General features: G+C 42.6%; 1 pseudogene; it reads right to left on the bottom strand.

Moving 5' to 3' along the window:
• Positions 1 to 16,686: 16,686 nt before the first annotated feature.
• Positions 16,687 to 18,003, bottom strand: LOC147024644 (uncharacterized; annotated as a pseudogene).
• Between the last annotated feature and the right edge of the window lie 391 nt (positions 18,004 to 18,394).

The raw sequence follows: 18,394 nt of genomic DNA, 5'->3' as shown, positions 1-18,394 counted from the left end.
TGATGAAGCTCATGAGAATGTTGAAGAAGAACCTCAGAGATATTTTTAAAAAACATCCCTGGGAATATAACTCCAAACGAACGACAGTTGGAAGCTGTCCTGGGTCGAGTAATGATCCTGAATAGAGCCATCAGCACAAAACATTGAAAACAGTAAACTTCAGAGCTTGGTCGGTCCGTGAATCGTGACCCCTTACCGAAATGAAGTTGGATACTTTGAGCTCACCATACCAATCAACGACACACACACACACACACACACACACACACACACACACACACACACACACACACACACACACACACACACACACACACGCACACGCACACGCACACGCACACACATCCGCAATGGTAATACAGTTTATATATGTACACACACATAAAATACATAAAAACGATTAACACAAATATTTACCTTTAAACAGAGTTCTATGAAAGAGGAATTCAAGTGGAAAATTAGCAAAATTCAATTGAAAAATATATCGAGGTATAGAACACAAAATGTCGATCTATGCTCTTTGCCTTCACAGTCAGATCACGGCAAACACGAGGTCGGATGGACCTTCTTGTTTTTGGGTTTGTGTATCGATGTTGAAGTGAGGAGTGGATTATATTAGGAGATCACACAAAAGCCTTTCTGCTTCTCCTTCACATCCGCTTTTCTCCCCTCCTACAAGCCTTCTCCCCCTCCCATTGGTCTGCAGCTGATGGGGGTGGTCCGTGACACCACTTGTGGAAAATACCACGCTGTTCGGAGGGAACTTTCAGCAGCACCCCTGCCTTTCCCTTTACACGCCCAAAGCTGCGACGAGAGCCCCCTAACCCCATCCTTCACGCACAAAACACCCATCCACACTGTTTTGCACCTCGCAGGCCACAATAAGCACCAAGCGCCATGAACATGCATGTGAGACGCAACACGAACATACATGCGAGAGCACCCGATGGGCCACCAAGCAATGCGCGGATGGAGGGAACACGAGAGGGATGACCGAACAGCCGTGGGATTGAAAGTTAGACCGATGGGGTGAAGGAGGGATTGTTGAAAGGATGTTTGATTGAGGTGAGATTATTGGTGGACCGTTGAAACGGGCCAATGGGGTAATGGAGGGATGATTGAAAGTAACTGAAGGGGAGGGGGGAGACATTACACTGGAAAAATACAGCCGAACTAACGCATGCCCCGCAAGCAGCCCTTTGACAAGGGACCAATGACTATCTATGCATACACTAATGAAATAACTGATCCTCGGCTCACCTATGTGTTCATGTCACCTATGAGCTCTCCCCCTGGGGTAAGTTTTCCAAAATCGAAACAATATTATACCTGCTGTAGAAACTGTAGAGGTAGTTGATTGGCTTTATACCTAAACTTTCAATTTTCTCATTCCTTCCCTCACTCCCCACCCTCCCATGTATGTAATATGTAGATACATATGGTTCCAAGGTATTCTGTGTCCAGAATATTTCTGCGACATTATATTGTAACGGATTTGGAAACCTTGCGCACACAAGCAGCCAGAGTCCTCGTAGTTCAGTTATTTTGATAAGTATGTGTTAATAGTTAGAATCCTTCCTCTGTGTAATGGGAATTTTGTGTGTGCACTACGAGTTATTTTCCAGTTCGTTTTTTTTACATCCTCTGCAACTACATCAACAACGATTACTGCTACAACTACAACGACAACAACAGCGCGCCATCCTGCACTCGACCCAGTCGCCATTACGCACGTGTTTTTGGCTGAGAACGTGAGCGGAGCCTTCGTCGCCTCGTGTCGAAGCTCCGCTCCGAGGAGGGGCAGAGAGCATTTCCTCCAGCCAATCAGCGGAGAGCGAGCACCACACGCACACCCCAGCCAATCGGGAGGCCGCCACGAGTCGCCTGACAACCCACCGTCCAATCAGGACACGAGTGGCAGGGGAGACGAAACCCCTCCCTCCTCAAGAGGAGTGTGGTGGTCTGGACCAGCGTTGGGGAGATGGTGATCGTGGCGATTGCAGCGCTCTGTGGTCTGGACCAGCGTTCGGCAGACGATGATCGTGGCGCAGTCAGTGGTTGGCGACGAGCGTTCTGCAGACGGTCGTGGTCATGGCTGGAGCGGTCTGAGACAGTGGTGATCGTAGTTGAGCGGCCTCGTTCGTGGGCCGTGGACTTCGAGTCATGGGTTCGGGTCCCACCGTGGTGGTTTCGGAGTCGGTGTGGCCGCACGAAGCGGACAGGTACCCCGGCCCGGCTTGACTGAGATAGACCCACAAGGTCCATTTCGTGTGAGTGTGTGTGTGTGTGTGTGTGTGTGTGTGTGTGTGTGTGTGTGTGTGTGTGTGTGTGTGTGTGTGTGTGTGCGCGCGCGCGCGCGTGTGGCACCGTCCTGAGAAGTAGAATTGCTTTCCTTTGCTTGTAAATTACACTTATTTTATTTGTGATAACTCTGCTCTTTGTGAGTCTCCCCTACCCGATTATTATTGTAAAATAAACCCCCCATGTTAAATGTACCAGCTCGTTTTCTGTGCTTTCCTCCATTGGCCTATCATGGTGTGTGTTGCGAATTGGTCAGGTCGTTTGTGCCGTGGATTGTTCATTGGGACCGGCGCAGCTCTGGTAACTCCACTCGGTTACGCCGGATCCGAGTTGGTACCTGCGACTCGGTCCTAACAGAGTCAACCGAGGGTGTGGTTTTCCCTGGTAGTTGGACGACATGGGTACTTAGGTATATTGAAATTAAGCAATTAACCCTACCCCACGCCGTCGAAGTATTGGCGACCACGGTCCGCAAAGGGACCCATGACCTTCGGACTTATCCGTGAGTCACGACTCCGGGTGTTCGGTGGGAGACGACTCCACTGCTCCATCTAGTGGTCGTTTATCACCACCGACACCCCCCTCCCCTCTGGCCCTCAACAATATGTCAATGACTGTGTTCATTAGGACTAACATAAATCAATGTGAAATAATGACTTTTGACTTCTTTTTTTTCTCCGATCAGGAAGACTTGGAGAAGGAGCGTGCAAGGCTACTGAGTCAAGCAGTGATAGCAAAGGAGATGCTTGCAGAGATGCAAAAAATATGTTGACACTCAGCTCTTGCAGTACGCAATTTGTTTTTGCAGCGGATTATAGTTTTTTTTCACTCACTTGCACTTGTATTACACATCTTTTGCATTGTATCCCTTGTCCGTAGATAAAAACAAGACATAACAAGAAATACTGAATCTGCGATGGTCATGGAAACATCAGGTGGTCAGGGAGATAAAAAGGACAAATTTTTAGTTGTCCAGTGAGCGAAATTGTATTTCATCACCTTGCTTACACACGTCACATGTGCTGATCTTCCAGGCAGAAGGATGGACAGATGAGGATTGGTGTGAGATTGCATCGTGGAGGGAAAGGGAACAAAATATACAAATCAAAGGGAGGATATTTGTTGTGAATAATATGCGATTCAGTTAGAAGTCGAAGGGTACTCAGTGGAGTGCATACCTCCACCACGCAATGCCTGATCCATGAGAACATATCGGGCCCAATATATTTTTGAAATATCATGCTATACAGTACTATATCGTTTTGGTCCTATCTATCAATGGTAAAGAATCACTTTAAAAATTAAATCATTCTCGTCTCCAGATCAGGATTCAGATCTTCACCAAAATCAGACTAATTTGTCTGTCACACACCCAACCTGTCCACCAAATTTCATCCAAATCCGTCCACAACTTTTTGAGATATCATGCTATGTGCATCAGTTTAGACTGGTCAAAATAGGCCATTTTAGGGTCAAACCCACCACAAATTGCAATAGTAATCATTCAAGTTTTTTTCACTCCAAATACATCATAGAATGACATACTAAAAAGTCACCTTAAATCGGGGCATTGGAACAGCTTCATTTTGACCTCAGTTTAAGGTGACATTGAAGAAAAAATTGACAGCCAAAATATAGGGGGAGGGTATCATAAGTAACATGACCATATCATGACAAATTACTGGCCGATTCTCAATTGTAAGATATCAGTAGATTCACAATAAAATTACCTTTCAAACAACACCACAAGTAATGATGTAGAGCTAAAATTAACATCATGACGGAAGAAAAACATTTCTGCCTATCACTAAAAATTATGGAATTTAGACATATGTTGACATTTTTTAATTTCCAAAGTAGGTCCGCAATTGGTCTGAATATCTATATATACATGTTTTCTGACTGTCACATTTTTTTTTAATTTTGCCAATATGTAATGTAGTTAGTGAGATATAAGTGAGATATTTACTGATGATTGAAGGAGGGTTAACATATTCCAAAATTCTTCCCTTCAAATGGCCATTTCGGCATGTCATATTACTGCAAAACCTCAACATATTTACAGAATATAAAGTTACCAACATAGATAAAATACTATGATGAATCATTACACAAATAAAACACAATTATTTTGTTACTGGAATTTCACTAATCAATATTCCTATAAATTAAAATCAGGCAATTAGTTTATGCTTAGAAGTTTGGAATCCTCCTGGGTGCTGATATGTTATACTTTATCTCCATTTATTGCTATGGAATTTAAAATAGCAAAAACACTAAACTAAAAAAGCTATTCTCGCCAGAAGTACTAAGCTAATAAAAGCAAATATACAACACATTTTGTAATATGTACATGTGAATCTTAACAGTCCAATTCCAGGGTAGCCATTTTCTTTTCAATAGTACTACACTATTTGTTAAAACGACATAACAATCACTATTTTATAGTGCTATCAAGAGCTGACATGTATATCTAATGAAGAAAAATAAATATTTTAAACTACTTCAAGTAAGTCACTTCTAAACAACACCTTGAAAAAAAAGTCACAAATTACACATAATAATACATCCTCAGCATCACTTTCTGGATCAGGCAGGATTGTGTTGGAGCAGTGTGATTGTTGAATGTTGGAACATTTTCCACATGCTGGAGAACATTCTTGGCCAAATTTTCTACATGAGCATCTCTGTACTACAGTTAGTTCTGTAATTGCAGTTGAAGGCTTCCAGAAGATTGTCAGGTGCAGGCTTCAAGTTAGTGGCCACAGGCACCATCTTACCATTGATCTTCTTCCATCCCCAATCCTCAGCACACAATTCAACCCCACTCCATTATTGGACCTGATGATAAACACGTTGGCTATGGTACTGGGTTGCTGAAGATGTGGGGGGCAAGATACGAGGTTGCACAAATGTTGTATTTGTTGAAACCTTCTGGTAGAAGCGATGCAAACGAAGTGAGTCCAGTTTCTCACCAGGTTGACAATTGTACAGACACACCATGGCACTTTCACCTGCTGTTACAATGTCCTTCTGTGTTGCTTGATGGTTTTTGAAAACAGCAGCCTGCTGCCGAAAATATGCATTTGACTTCAATTTCTTTAAAGCTACTGGTTTTCCAATGCCAAATACCCTGGATGTGGTGTCGCATCCCAGTATGGCATGAGCAAACAAAAGATTATCACAGATATGGTCTCGAAGTATGTCTCAGGCCAGTTTGATGTTGCAGCACCTTGGGATCTTTTTTGATGTTGACTTTGGTTCTGGCCTGAAATAAATGTCATGCACTGTCTCCGATGCCTGACTGCAAAGGAGTACTAGTAATTTAGTGTCATCACCAACAAGAACAGTGTTCTTGCTATCAGCTGATTTAATAGCAGTTTATGTGATCAGGACCTCTGCATCTCCTTTTGCATGCAGTACAAATTGTTCACATAGTAGGTTGATAAATCTCTGTTTGTTGGCATTGTTTGTCAAAAACTGATCTTTCTTCATTGGACAGACCATGTCACTAGTGAAATGTACAGGGACACTGGCATCTGATTTAGCTCACTTGTCATGTGTAACATCTTTGGTACATGGTCCATTTTCATATCAATCGAAGACTATGATGGCATGGTTGTATTTATCTGCAACATACTTTATGTAGTGGCTACAGATTTCATCATAAGTCTGTCTAACTTTCCATGGAATTCTATGCAGGAGAGCACCACCATCTAGAACATATTGCACATCATTTGAAATACTAATCAAATACTAATTTGAAATACTGAAATACATCATTTGATGATTTCCAATCATCAATTTGGTTTCAGACCAGGTCACTCTACCCTAGATATGCTGCTACTGCTCTCCCATCAATGGATGGAGGTCCTCAATGCCAGACAGGAAATCCGAGCCGTATCCCTGGACATATCACGTGCTTTTGACACAGTCTGGCACCCTGCCCTACTCACCAAACTCTCTGCCCATGGTATTCAAGGCCATCTCCACTCATGGCTCGCAGACTTCCTCTCCTGTCGCAGTCAACGTGTGGCCCTAAATGGAGTTCTTTCATCCCCTCTTCCTGTGCAGGCTGGAGTTCCTCAAGGTAGCGTTCTGGGCCCTGTTCTTTTTCTGGTTTTCATCAATGATCTCTCGGACTCTCTGGAAAATCCTCTATTTCTCTTTGCCGATGACTCAACCCTCTGCCGTACCATCTGTCATCCCTCAGACCGGCAAGCAGCAGCTTCTTCGCTCACTGCAGATCTGGATAAAATCACAAACTGGTCCAACACGTGGAACATGTCTTTCAATCCAGACAAATCTCACACTCTCACTATGTCTCTTCGAAAGGACCGTTTACAACACCCCCATCCACTTTCTCAACAATCCTCTGGAAGAAGTCTTTTCTTTCAAGCTTCTGGGTCTCACTATCTGCCATGACCTTTCCTGGGAAAGTCACATTTCCAACCTTGCCTCAAAAGCCAGTCGCCGAATGGGAATCCTCCGTCGTGCAAAGTCCTTCCTCGGCCCTCTTGAGCTCCTGACCACTTACAAAGCTTTTGTCCGTAGCCTGATGGAGTACTGCTCTCCCCTCTGGGCTGGTGCTCCTGCCTCCCACCTTTCTCGACTTCACGCTGTCGAAACCAGGGCTTTTAAGATCATTGGCATCTCCCGCAATGAAGCTGAGTCTTTGGGCCTCTCACTCAATCACCGCAGGTTGGTCGGTGGTCTTTCTGTCTTCTACCGACTCCTCTCCAGCCTTGCCCGGCCTGCTCTCTCTGCGATTTGTCCCAACCACATTTCCACAGGGCGCTCAAGGTCCGCCAACAACCCCCTTCTGGTAAAACTACCAAAATCACGAATCACTGCTCATCTTCACTCTTTCATTCCTCTTTTTTCCCGCCTTTGGAATAAACTTCCTCACTCTATTCTTTCCCATTCTTCCCTTCAGGCTTTCAAAACAGCTGTTCACCACCACCTCTTATCTTCCCCCATCCAAATCCTCGATCTTTTCTACCCCCGATAATCCACCCAAGCCCACTTCCTTCAATTCTCCTGCTTTCCTTCCTGAAAGTCCCTTTAATGTCCATCTTCCCCTCGCCATGTTCCCCGTCCCATCCCCATCCCTCTCCCTTCCACAGTTCACCTGTGTCTGTTCCCCAATGTTTTGTCCCTTCCACTCCCGCCCCTCTTGTCTCATGCCTCCTTGCTGTGAGTTGTGTGTTAGCTCTCATACGAGCCTCGACCAAGGTATACAAAAAAAAAAAAAAAAAAAAAAAAAAAAAAAATACTAAACATGCCAGAGAAATTAGATGGGAGTTGGTTCCATAGAGCATCTGCCAGTGGTGATTTATTAGGTGCAAGCAGTACAGAACTTGTTTCAAAAAGTGATGGAGAGTAACTGCAAAGCTCATGTGTAAATGTCTCTTGCAAATCACCAGCTTCTTTTCCTGCAGTAACCATACGCTGAAAGAACAATAACGGATCAATAGATACAGACTCTTTGGCTGTTTGCATGGTCTTTGCCTCTAGAGTCACAACCTGATTTTTTTTTCTTGAACACATAGTCTAACACCTTGTGACCAATCATTTCATTTAAGATCTTCTCCCCTACACAGAATACATTATCAACATTGACTGAATCACTTGCAGTAACACCAGTGTCAGTGCTGTGCAGGCTTAGGTCAGTGTCAAATGGACTTTTTGATGACAGGAACGACAGTAGTTTATGGGTGTCATTGGTGTCCCTTTCTTGACGAGCAGAAGACAGGTCCTTGTGTTGATGGCTGGCACTATAGTGCAATGATGTGTAATCTTGCAAAGCAGTGTTAACCTCTGAACAGACGGGACTTGATAGTAGCCATGTTAGCCTTTGTGTTTCATCCATCCCTCTTCCTCTTGTCAAACCTCCTGTAGACTTCAGGCTTCTCATGAGGACCTTCTCAATCACAAGATCTGTTGAAAGCCCAGCCCAGTATTGGTCTGAACGACGGACTACATGAAAGCCATTTTCAAAGTGCTGCTGCACTTCAGGATGCTTAACTGGTAAGTGGGTAAGCTGCTGGAGGTATATATGCATTGATTTAGTGTATAGGTTGTGACCAGCAGCAGCCAGATAAGGTAGCATATCATGCAAGCTCTGCACATGCAAATTCCAGTCACCAGTACGTTCTGACTTTAATGAAGTTTCGCATGATATCTACTATTCTCATGTATGTCATCCAAAGCTGTGGTGTTCGATGATGCTTTAGTGAATCTGTGGCTTTCTTCATTAAATAATCTCTCCTCTCAAAGATGTCTTTTGAGAAAGCACTTTCCAATGCTTATTCTTTCTCTACCAATGAATCATACAGTTTCTCCACCTCATGCAGATCAACTGTAATGCTATCCATATTTGAAGAGACAATTTCATCAACATCTGATGAGAGTTGCATATTTATCTCTTCACTTGATTCATCATCCTTGTGCTCCATGACTACACTTCCAAAACTAGTGTTTGTCTCCAGCTCAACACCATCACTATTGTCATGTATCCGAGATATACATGTAATAGGAACCAGAGCATGGGCGGCGATTGCTTTTGAAAAGTGGGGGGGGGGGACATTGCATGTCCAGACCACGAAGCCCACTTCATGCCAGCGTGGATACAGCAAGTCTACCCTTGCAAATTCTTGATTTTATATGCTCGTTGACATGCTGCCTTCTGATCACACAAATCCCTTAAATTAATATGACCATCTTTTTATCAAATGTAAGCAGACGGAGCGAAATTAAACATTAATCATACACATTTCAAAGTTTCAAGTGTCATCAATGAAATATATATATATATATATATATATATATATATATATATATATATATATATACATGTTTATCAAGCCTCCTCATGACCCTTGAACTGATTCACAAAACATAAACTGAAAACTAGACTGACATACAAATTGACAAGCCGGTAGGCGGACATGGGTAGTCGCCTACCCAATAGAACCTGACGCGATGGGCCCATTCGATGGGGAATGACCTGAGGATTAAGCACAAGAAAATTCATGATTCTAGCTTCAAGGGTTAATGCTGCAGATTGTTTTTTCGTTAAAATACCCCCACATTTAGAGGTTTTTCGGCCGTCGATAGGCAACGGAGGGATCCATAGCAACGGTTCTTTCTTACACATAACTAGGACATACCATGAACCTACCATACCAGTTTCATGTATGTCTGACTCATAGTCTCTGAGATATAACGAACTTCGTTTTTTATTGTTTTCGACCAGGGTTCATTCAAAGTCTATCTTCTCCGACAGTTTTCATAGGATCTGGCTGGACATTTTGACAATATGGCTGAATGTACTGCCCACAGTCGCTCGTGGCCCGATTTTTGAGTGTCAAAAAAATAATTTTTTAATGATTTTTCAAAAATTTCAAAGTCCCGTTGCTTGGCAACGGTGGTGTCCATAGCAACGGTTCTCGTTTGCACACAACTTGGTCATGGTATGAACCTACCAACCAAGTTTCATCGAAATCGCCATTGTATTAACTGAAATCGCCATTTTAAATACTGATAATAAGGGTAGAAAGAAAAAAAAAAGACTTTTTTTTTCTCGACAACATCGACTACCCAACAGACAGACAGACAGACAAACATATCGACGGAAAAACTGATAAGGGTAGAACAAATTTCAATTTTTTTTTTCCGACTGGATCGACTACCCAATATTACATGAGTACGGTCAACTTACCTTAAAACTTGCCAAAAATATGAACCCTCTTGTCTGCTGATCCAGTTAAAAACTTTGTAGCAATGTCTTGGGGGTCAAGTGCAGTCAGACGATCTCGGTGAACATGACAGATCATGAGATGGTTGAGGCGTTGTTGGGTCATTGTGGAACGTAACCAAGTCTTCATACATCTGAGTACGCCGAATGACCGTTCAGCTTCGCATGAACTTGCTGGGGAAAACAATAGAAGCCGAAGCAAACGTTCTACCTGTGGGAACATTCGACGGACTTCCGGCACCATGTCTACAAATATCGTACGGTAATCCTCAACAGATGAACCACTGAACTGGTTACGAAAGAAGCCAAGTTCTTGCTCTCGGGAATCCGACAGTTCAGGATATTTGCAGACTATTTGTGGTTTGAATGACCCAGACAGGAGCATTTCACCCAAGTCCCTATACGCCATGAGGTCGGTTGATGTGAAGTACTCGTTCAAGTTCTCAGATGCGCTGTCGATGACTTTGAAAAATTCAACTCTGTATACCTCCTCTGCAGAATTGGCAGTGTATTCCTGTGTGTCTCCATCAAGTCTCTTCGGAAGCTTGCGCTTACGAGGGAGGGTCACTGGATCTAGTTGGCAATGCTGGAGCTTCTGTTGTGCTGCTTAGAAAACCTCCTTAAACGTCTGGTTGATATGGAGAGATTGGAGATTCTGTGCAGTTACCTTTGCAGCAGTAAGCATACCAGAGACAGTAACTTGTCAACCCTGAAGTGCCTTATTGAAATAGTCAAGGGATTGGAGAACGGGCAATGATGCAAACAGACCGAGAACACACTTTCCTGATGAAAGACAGCTTCGAATACCGTTGGCTCGCGATGCCGTGTTCGTACCAAAGTCATCACTTGCTTGTTGAAGGGTATCCAGTACCGCTTCATAGCTATCCAATATCGATTTCATGGCAGGAGAATGAGTTAACCAATGCGTCGGGCAAATTGGCCTCAGGCGTGTAGGGCAAGGAGTGTCAGCATCGTCAGCGTGGATATTCAAGTACAGATGCTTGAATTTTCCAGAGTTGTTGTAGATGTTGCTGAGTACCTGGACATAATGGAGGACGTCTCTTATGAACGGTGCAGTTTGTAGGGCTTCGGATGTAATGAGTTGCGTGACATGAGCTCCACAGTGAACATAATTGGCCAGCGGTTGGAGTTTTTTTAGTTGTGCTTGACAGCCCTTGTACTTTCCAGACATGTTGCTTGCCCCATCGTAAGGCTGCGCTCCAAGGTGTTCAATAGGGAGTTGACACCAAATTAGGACATCCTGAAGCATCGTACAAAGTGATACTCCTGTTGTTGACGATACTTGGTCGAGGCCGATGAGATCTTCTTGAACATCAAAGGAATCCGTCACATAGCACACACACACTGACTCCTGCTCATTACCCTGGATATCTTGCGTTCCATCAGTTACGAGTCCGAACTAAGTGGACATTTCATTCACGTTACTGCAGATATTTCTGAGGATGGCGTGACAACTGTAGAATTTCGTTCTGAATTTCTCCACATGTGAAGTCGTCTTCCTTGACAGCCACATCTTGAGGTTTATATCATCCTCGGCCCGCAACTGTAAGAGCATTTTGAAATTCCCTTCAGAGACATCCTTCCCATGAATTGCACAACCTTGTCGGGCTAAATATTGCAGTGAGGTGATAATCTTCAGAAGTGCTGACCGTGCAGATCTTTGCTCTTCTAGCAGTTTGCTGCTCAGCTGCACATGGACACCAGGTTGACTTCTGCGACATTTCAGATTTTCAGAGGCAAGCCTATGTGTGTTTGATCGTTCGTGTTGTCTGAATTTTTCTGTAGCCTTTTTCCAGTTCCGAAAGCCCTTCGAGACAAATGCGTCTTCTGCACAGCGGGCAAGTTCGGTAAGTTTTTCACGAAAAGCATCTGTACAGGTGTGACAGAGTACACCGCCGATGCTCTGATCAAAATGAAGCCACGAAAAATCTTTGAACCACTGTTGTTGAAACTTCAACTTTCGGTTTGGCAGTATTTGGACTGGGATACAACTGACATCACGAGGTTGAAAAGGCTGATCTGGGAAATTAGGCCGAGTACTTGCACATGCACCCTTTCCTGCTATCTTCTCCTTTGAATCGTCCACCTCTTTATGGGAACTTGATTGCTCCAGGAGAGTGGTCGGGGATGTGCTAGTTGATGCTGTCGCGAAAAACTTTGTGATATCCATATCCTCTATGAAACGAGAAGGGAACTAGAGGGGGAGCACTCGGTAGAGTGCAAAACCTCCGCCGCCAATACTGCTAGGTCACTCAAGTGAACCTGATATCCTATTCATTCAATTTGACGTCAACAGTGTTCACAGAGTTATAGTTTGCAACTTTCCCTTTTACATACTCGATTCATTTGTCATAACTAGATTCCTTGAGACAGAAATTGATTTTACATGGGTATATCCACCTGAAGTTCCAAAATCAGCCGCAATTATAATTTTGGCATGTTTTTTGTTGGAAATCACTGATAACATGTAGAAATGCAAAAAAAAAATAAAAAATAAAAAATAAAAAATCGAAATTTGGTTGACAAAAAGTTACAAAAAATTTTTTTTCTCTAACAATTTTTTTTGGGGGTGGGGGGTTGGAAATCACTTAAAACATGTAGAAATGCAAAAAAAAAAAATTCAAATATTTTTTCAAAATGGCCACCATAGCGGCCATATTGGACTTTGGACCAAGTCCAAAATCTAATGGCATGATCCTTGGACCATACCTAATCCCCCACCAAGTTTCGTCGAAATCTGTCGAGGAGTTTTTCCGTAATACTGTTCACAAACAAACAAACAGACGGGTGAAAACAGTAACCTCTGCCCATCTTCGATGGCAGAGGTTAATTACATTTCAGTTGAATAAATTTTGACATGTGAATTATAAGGGTTATTTTTGCGTAACAGGGCATTTTTAAGGTCAACATACTTTTGGCTACATCACTATACCTCCAGGCACAATGTTGACAAGTGATAAGCTTTGCGTAGCACATGTATTCCGAAAAGAGCGCCGATATGAGTTCAGTTCTTCATTTAGCATCTGAGCTCCCAATTTAGCATTCCATTACTCGCTTAGTTCCCAGCTACGTACTTATTACTTTTGGTTAGGGTCAGATACCCTGGTATTTTATTTCCTGGGATTATTAATATTCATCATTTTATTTAATTAACCAATGAGCTAAAGTTGAGTGAGATGATTGTGATATTATCGGTTCATAGTTAGCATCGTCGTTAAAGATTGTGTTCTTGATTTGCATGCCATCAAAAGGGTTCACCAAAGGAATGAGCTAAAATCAGTTGTAATGTGAACATTTATGTAATTCTTTACCTCTCACAAACCACGAGACCAGGAGACGAGGGATTAAGACTGTTGCCGTCCGGACGTGCACTCTCTTCTTTCCAATTATTGTACATAGTTTGTTGATTTGTAAATACGTTCATCATTTCCACCAGTGCATGCCTGTACGTGCAAAAATAAAAAATAAAAAAATAAAAACTTTGAAACCGTGTGCCTTTGTTTAAGTAGAGTGTGTGCCCATACGTTTTGTTGCAGTATAGTGCGTGCCCGCACGTTTTGTTTAAGTATAGTGCGTGTCCGCACATTTTGTTTAAGTATAGTGCATGCCCGTACATTTTGTTTGAGTATAGTGCGTGCCCGCACGTTTTGTTTAAGTATAGTGCGTACCCGTACGTTTTGTTTAAGTATAGTGCGTGCCCGCACGTTTTGTTTAAGTATAGTGCGTGCCCGTACGTTTTGTTTAAGTATAGTGCTGCCCGTACATTTTAAGTATAGTGCGTGCCCGTACGTTTTGTTTAAGTATAGTGCGTGCCCGCACGTTTTGTTTAAGCATAGTGCGTGCCCGCACGTTTTGTTTAAGTATAGTGCGTGCCCGCACGTTTTGTTTAAGTATAGTGCGTGCCCGCACGTTTTGTTTAAGTATAGTGCGTGCCCGCACGTTTTGTTTAAGTATAGTGCGTGCCCGCACGTTTTGTTTAAGTATAGTGCGTGCCCGTACGTTTTGTTTAAGTATAGTGCGTGCCCGTACGTTTTGTTTAAGTATAGTGCGTGCCCGTACGTTTTGTTTAAGTATAGTGCGTGCCCGTACGTTTTGTTTAAGTATAGTGCGTGCCCGTACGTTTTGTTTAAGTATAGTGCGTGCCCGTACGTTTTGTTTAAGTATAGTGCGTGCCCGTACGTTTTGTTTAAGTATAGTGCGTGCCCGTACGTTTTGTTTAAGTATAGTGCGTGCCCGTACGTTTTGTTTAAGTATAGTGCGTGCCCGTACGTTTTGTTTAAGTATAGTGCGATACAAGTTAGAAAGGTGAAATAAACCATTTTGTTCGCTAAAGGGGTTCAGAACCGTCGCGGGGTCGACATAGTGAAGAAGAATCTGACAATCCTCTTTATTTTATTTTCAACGCTGCATTTACAATCTCTAATTTAATCATTCTAAATCACACAGTTTAATGAGACACCTTATTCTGTCGGTCTCTCCTTCGTCTTTGTCCTCGTGCAAACGGAAAATTATTCGGATGATGGCGGAAGAGAAATTCCTTCCGGAACGTTGTTTTTCCTGGTAAAAATTGCAAGCCGCGGCAAAGCTACTAAGCCTAAGCCTTCTTTAATCGGATTTTCGAGGTAATCTCATAACTACCCTATAGATACTGTAGAATCCGAGAACAGAATTCAAAAATAATTTTCCGTTCGTTTGTCCGAACCGCTTCGGTGAATTTTGCATATTTTTCAACAGCTTCCTTTTAAAATCTATAATTTAATCCTCATAAGTCCGACGACCGAATGATACCTCTCGTTTTGTAGGTCTATACCTCCCCTAAGTCGAAGTACCGATGAAAACATTATTTACATTAACCGCCGCAAAAGCGAGTGAATCAGCGCATTTTATTTTATGTTTCCCAAGTATTCAAAGCTAATTTAGTCGCCAAAATACCCACTTTCCTTCGATTTTCACCCGGTTTTCAACGTTGGGGTTTCGGCCACTGTTATCGACTGCGAAATATGAAAACAGAATTGCAAAATATCTTTCCGTTCGTTCGTGCGAGCCGGTAGAGTGGAACCGCATCATCCTGCACAAGCTCCACCATCTCAATCAGCATACCAGGCCGCGAAATCTTTTATTGGCTTATAACTCGACGGTGCAAAGTCACAAAAATTAAACACACACATCATCGTGCAGGCAATAACATCAGGCATCCGGCGATATAAGTTAGAAAGGTGAAATAAACTATTTTGGTCGCCAAAGGGGCCCCGAGCCGTTGCGGCCTAACACTTCCGAGGCGTGGCGCTCCGGTTCATGAAGCCGCGATTTCATTAAACACTCATAAAATGACGATACAAAGTCCGAAAATGTCCCAACATACCTAAAAATGTCCAGGTCACGTTTCCTGTTAGTGGGTGAACAATCCAACGCTTGGCGAATTCTGCTTCGCAATGATAGGAAGAGCCGACATCGAAGGATCAAAAAGCGACGTCGCCATGGATGCTTGACCGGTGGGAGACCATGGCTTGGGAAGCACGGATTCTCAATGTTGAATTGTTAACCTATCATCTTTAATAGAACTATAATAGACCAATAAAACTTTAATAGAGATTTAAAAATTTATTCTTGTATTTGAGGAGCATCTCGGCCTGGTTGTACTGGAGCAGCTCATTTTGTGTTCCGTAACTTACGTTCAATGAAAAAAGTGGGGGGGGGGAATCGATATGTTGTCCCCCCCCCTTGATAAAAAGTGGGGGGGGGGACATGCCCCCCCCCTCGTCCCCCACCAATCGACGCCCATAAACCAGTGCCAAATGCCGTTGAAGCAAGCCTGATATTTAGAGCTGCATCCATCAGAAGGTGTCCATGGAAGGCCCTGTCATATGCCTTTCTTGTCATCATGTGAGTGACTGTATTTTCAGCATATATCAGTTCAAGGCATCGTCAAAGTCCTGAGCCTGCCATAATATGTCCAATTGCCCCTAGAAACCTCATCAGCGTGTGGAAGACACCCAGCCTCAGTACAATTCCATGTAATTCACTGTCTTCTGGCTCATTCGCAATTATGGTCAAGGCTTTCCACCACAAGGGCTGGTCAAAGGTGATTATTGGTGTTGCATTGTAGCGTTTTGCATGGTCACACACAAAGAGGAGGGTGGAATAAATACAGGAAATATCACCAGGGTTTAAGTCAATCATGGGCAAGAAGATCACAGATGAGTGCCCTGGATATGTGCCTTTGTGCACATCCTGCATCATTCCAGACCATGATGGTCATGGAGATCGTACTGTAAGAGATATCTTCCAGAGGAAATCAAAGTGTGACGTTTGTCCTGTTCCTTATTGTCTTTCAGAAACTCATACTTTAAGTCAGGTCCACTGCAAGGAGATGTTGGGTGTCTGATATTAATGCGTCCTACAGCTGCAACATCCTCCATTGTAACAGATATCCGTGACACTTGACTTGTGGACTGTGTATTGGGTGTCACTGTTGCAATTATGCCCATGCCATGAAAAGTATTCAAGCCATCAATGGTTCTAATATTATGGTCGACATTATCTGCCACATATTGAATGAACTGACCTTCTCTATAATTTGGTATTCCTTGAGCAAGTTCCTTGAGCAAGTGCTGCACTGTGCTCAAATTTCTGTACTTCATAGTATGAACTGCAAAATCCATGTGCATGAAGGGTGTCTGAGGAATTTAGATGCAAAATGATGATGCAATTGTATGCCTAAGCCTATTTGTAGGGGAGCTATCAATGCTCTTGGATGAATGCACTGCATTATAGCCTGGCCCAGTGATGCAACTTTTGAATTGATATCCTTTCCTACTGCAAGGGTTTGAAGCAGAAGTATCAATGAATTAGGTATAAATGACATAGCCTTGTCAGTAGAAGATATTTCAATTGAGCTTGGATAAAAGTCCTATGGCTGCTTCACTAATTTTACATCACTTTTAATAAGTTTGGCTGCAGTTTCTATAATTCTTAATTTCTCTTCATCATGATCACACTTCTTGGGTTTGGAGTAGAAGTCATGGATGATAGAAGATGCTTTATGTCGAAATGTAACCACATTTTCTTTTCCACTAATCTCAGTGATCGTTACTCGTCTCCAAAATGTTTCTCAAGTCTATGTTTCATGTAGGTAAATCCATATGGTTCAATTCCAGTCTCAACTAATATCTCTTCCATTTTGTTTATAAGATCCTGTATTGAGATTTGTTCCTCATCATTGACCTCCAAATACATGGCCACCTGATTAAAAGCATCTTCCCTTGCCGAATCAGGAGGTCTACCCTGCTTAAATCGTTTCGGTTGGATTTTATCATCTGCCATGAACTGTTGTGGTACCTGCTTTCGTGTTCCAAAATTTGTGCTGCAAAGGTTGTGGTATACTGCATCTGCAGCATGCAAATCTTGTGCAAACTCAAGTCTACCATTCACAATTTCTGACCACAAATCCTTGTGTTCATTACAACATTTCTTAATTTTATCTTGAAAATCCATTGATCTGACTGGAATAAGTTTATGACTTTTTACCTTGCCATGGAATGTATCTGGATGCTCACAGAATATGCAGTTATCTTTATAAATAAATGTATTTCGTGTGGATTGGCGTGTACTTGGTGTATTACTGAAAGAAACAGTCACATTCTCGCTTTCTGCTGACACGAGCTATACACTTTGGAGAACAGAAGTCCTTTCTACACTTGACATGCACAACTTGTCCAGGAACAGTACTTGCACTGCAAGACCGCAATGCCTTCACATCCTTTGGTACCTAACGTTGCAGTTTTTTGTCCACTCAATAGAGGTTCCTTACAGAAGACACACTTGTCCATCTTTAATAGATTACTTCAACCTGAGAGAAACAAAAACATGATTAGAATTGTAAATAAAGATGTTCCAGACTTTTAGGTGAGTGAGAACCTTTTCAGAATTCTCACCTCTCCCCTGGATATACTTTTGCCCCACCCCCACACCCTTCAGATTCTCTCTCCCCTATGCATATTTAATTGAACAGCCCTCAGCCCCTTTCAATCATTAGTACATTTATTGTATCTTCTATGGCAACCACAATAACATAGGACAAAGTAAATAGACCATTCAGTTATCTTTACTGGGGAATTAAATCTGAAATGGTCATACATCCAAAAATAACTATTTTGGTCAGATTCTCCAAACATGATCAACTCTAAACACACTAATCTTAGGTCAATACCATTACGTATGGTATTGTTAGAAATGTATTTTCATTACGAATCTGTTGATACCTCTATATTCGGGATAAGTTTTGAATTGTTCACATTACCATAAATCTAGACC

Source organism: Eptatretus burgeri, chromosome 6 (assembly GCF_056783735.1).
Source record: "Eptatretus burgeri isolate ZD-2024b chromosome 6, Ebu_testis_v1, whole genome shotgun sequence".
Taxonomy (NCBI): Eukaryota; Metazoa; Chordata; class Myxini; order Myxiniformes; family Myxinidae; genus Eptatretus; species Eptatretus burgeri.
This window is presented reverse-complemented; position numbering and strand designations above follow the sequence as displayed.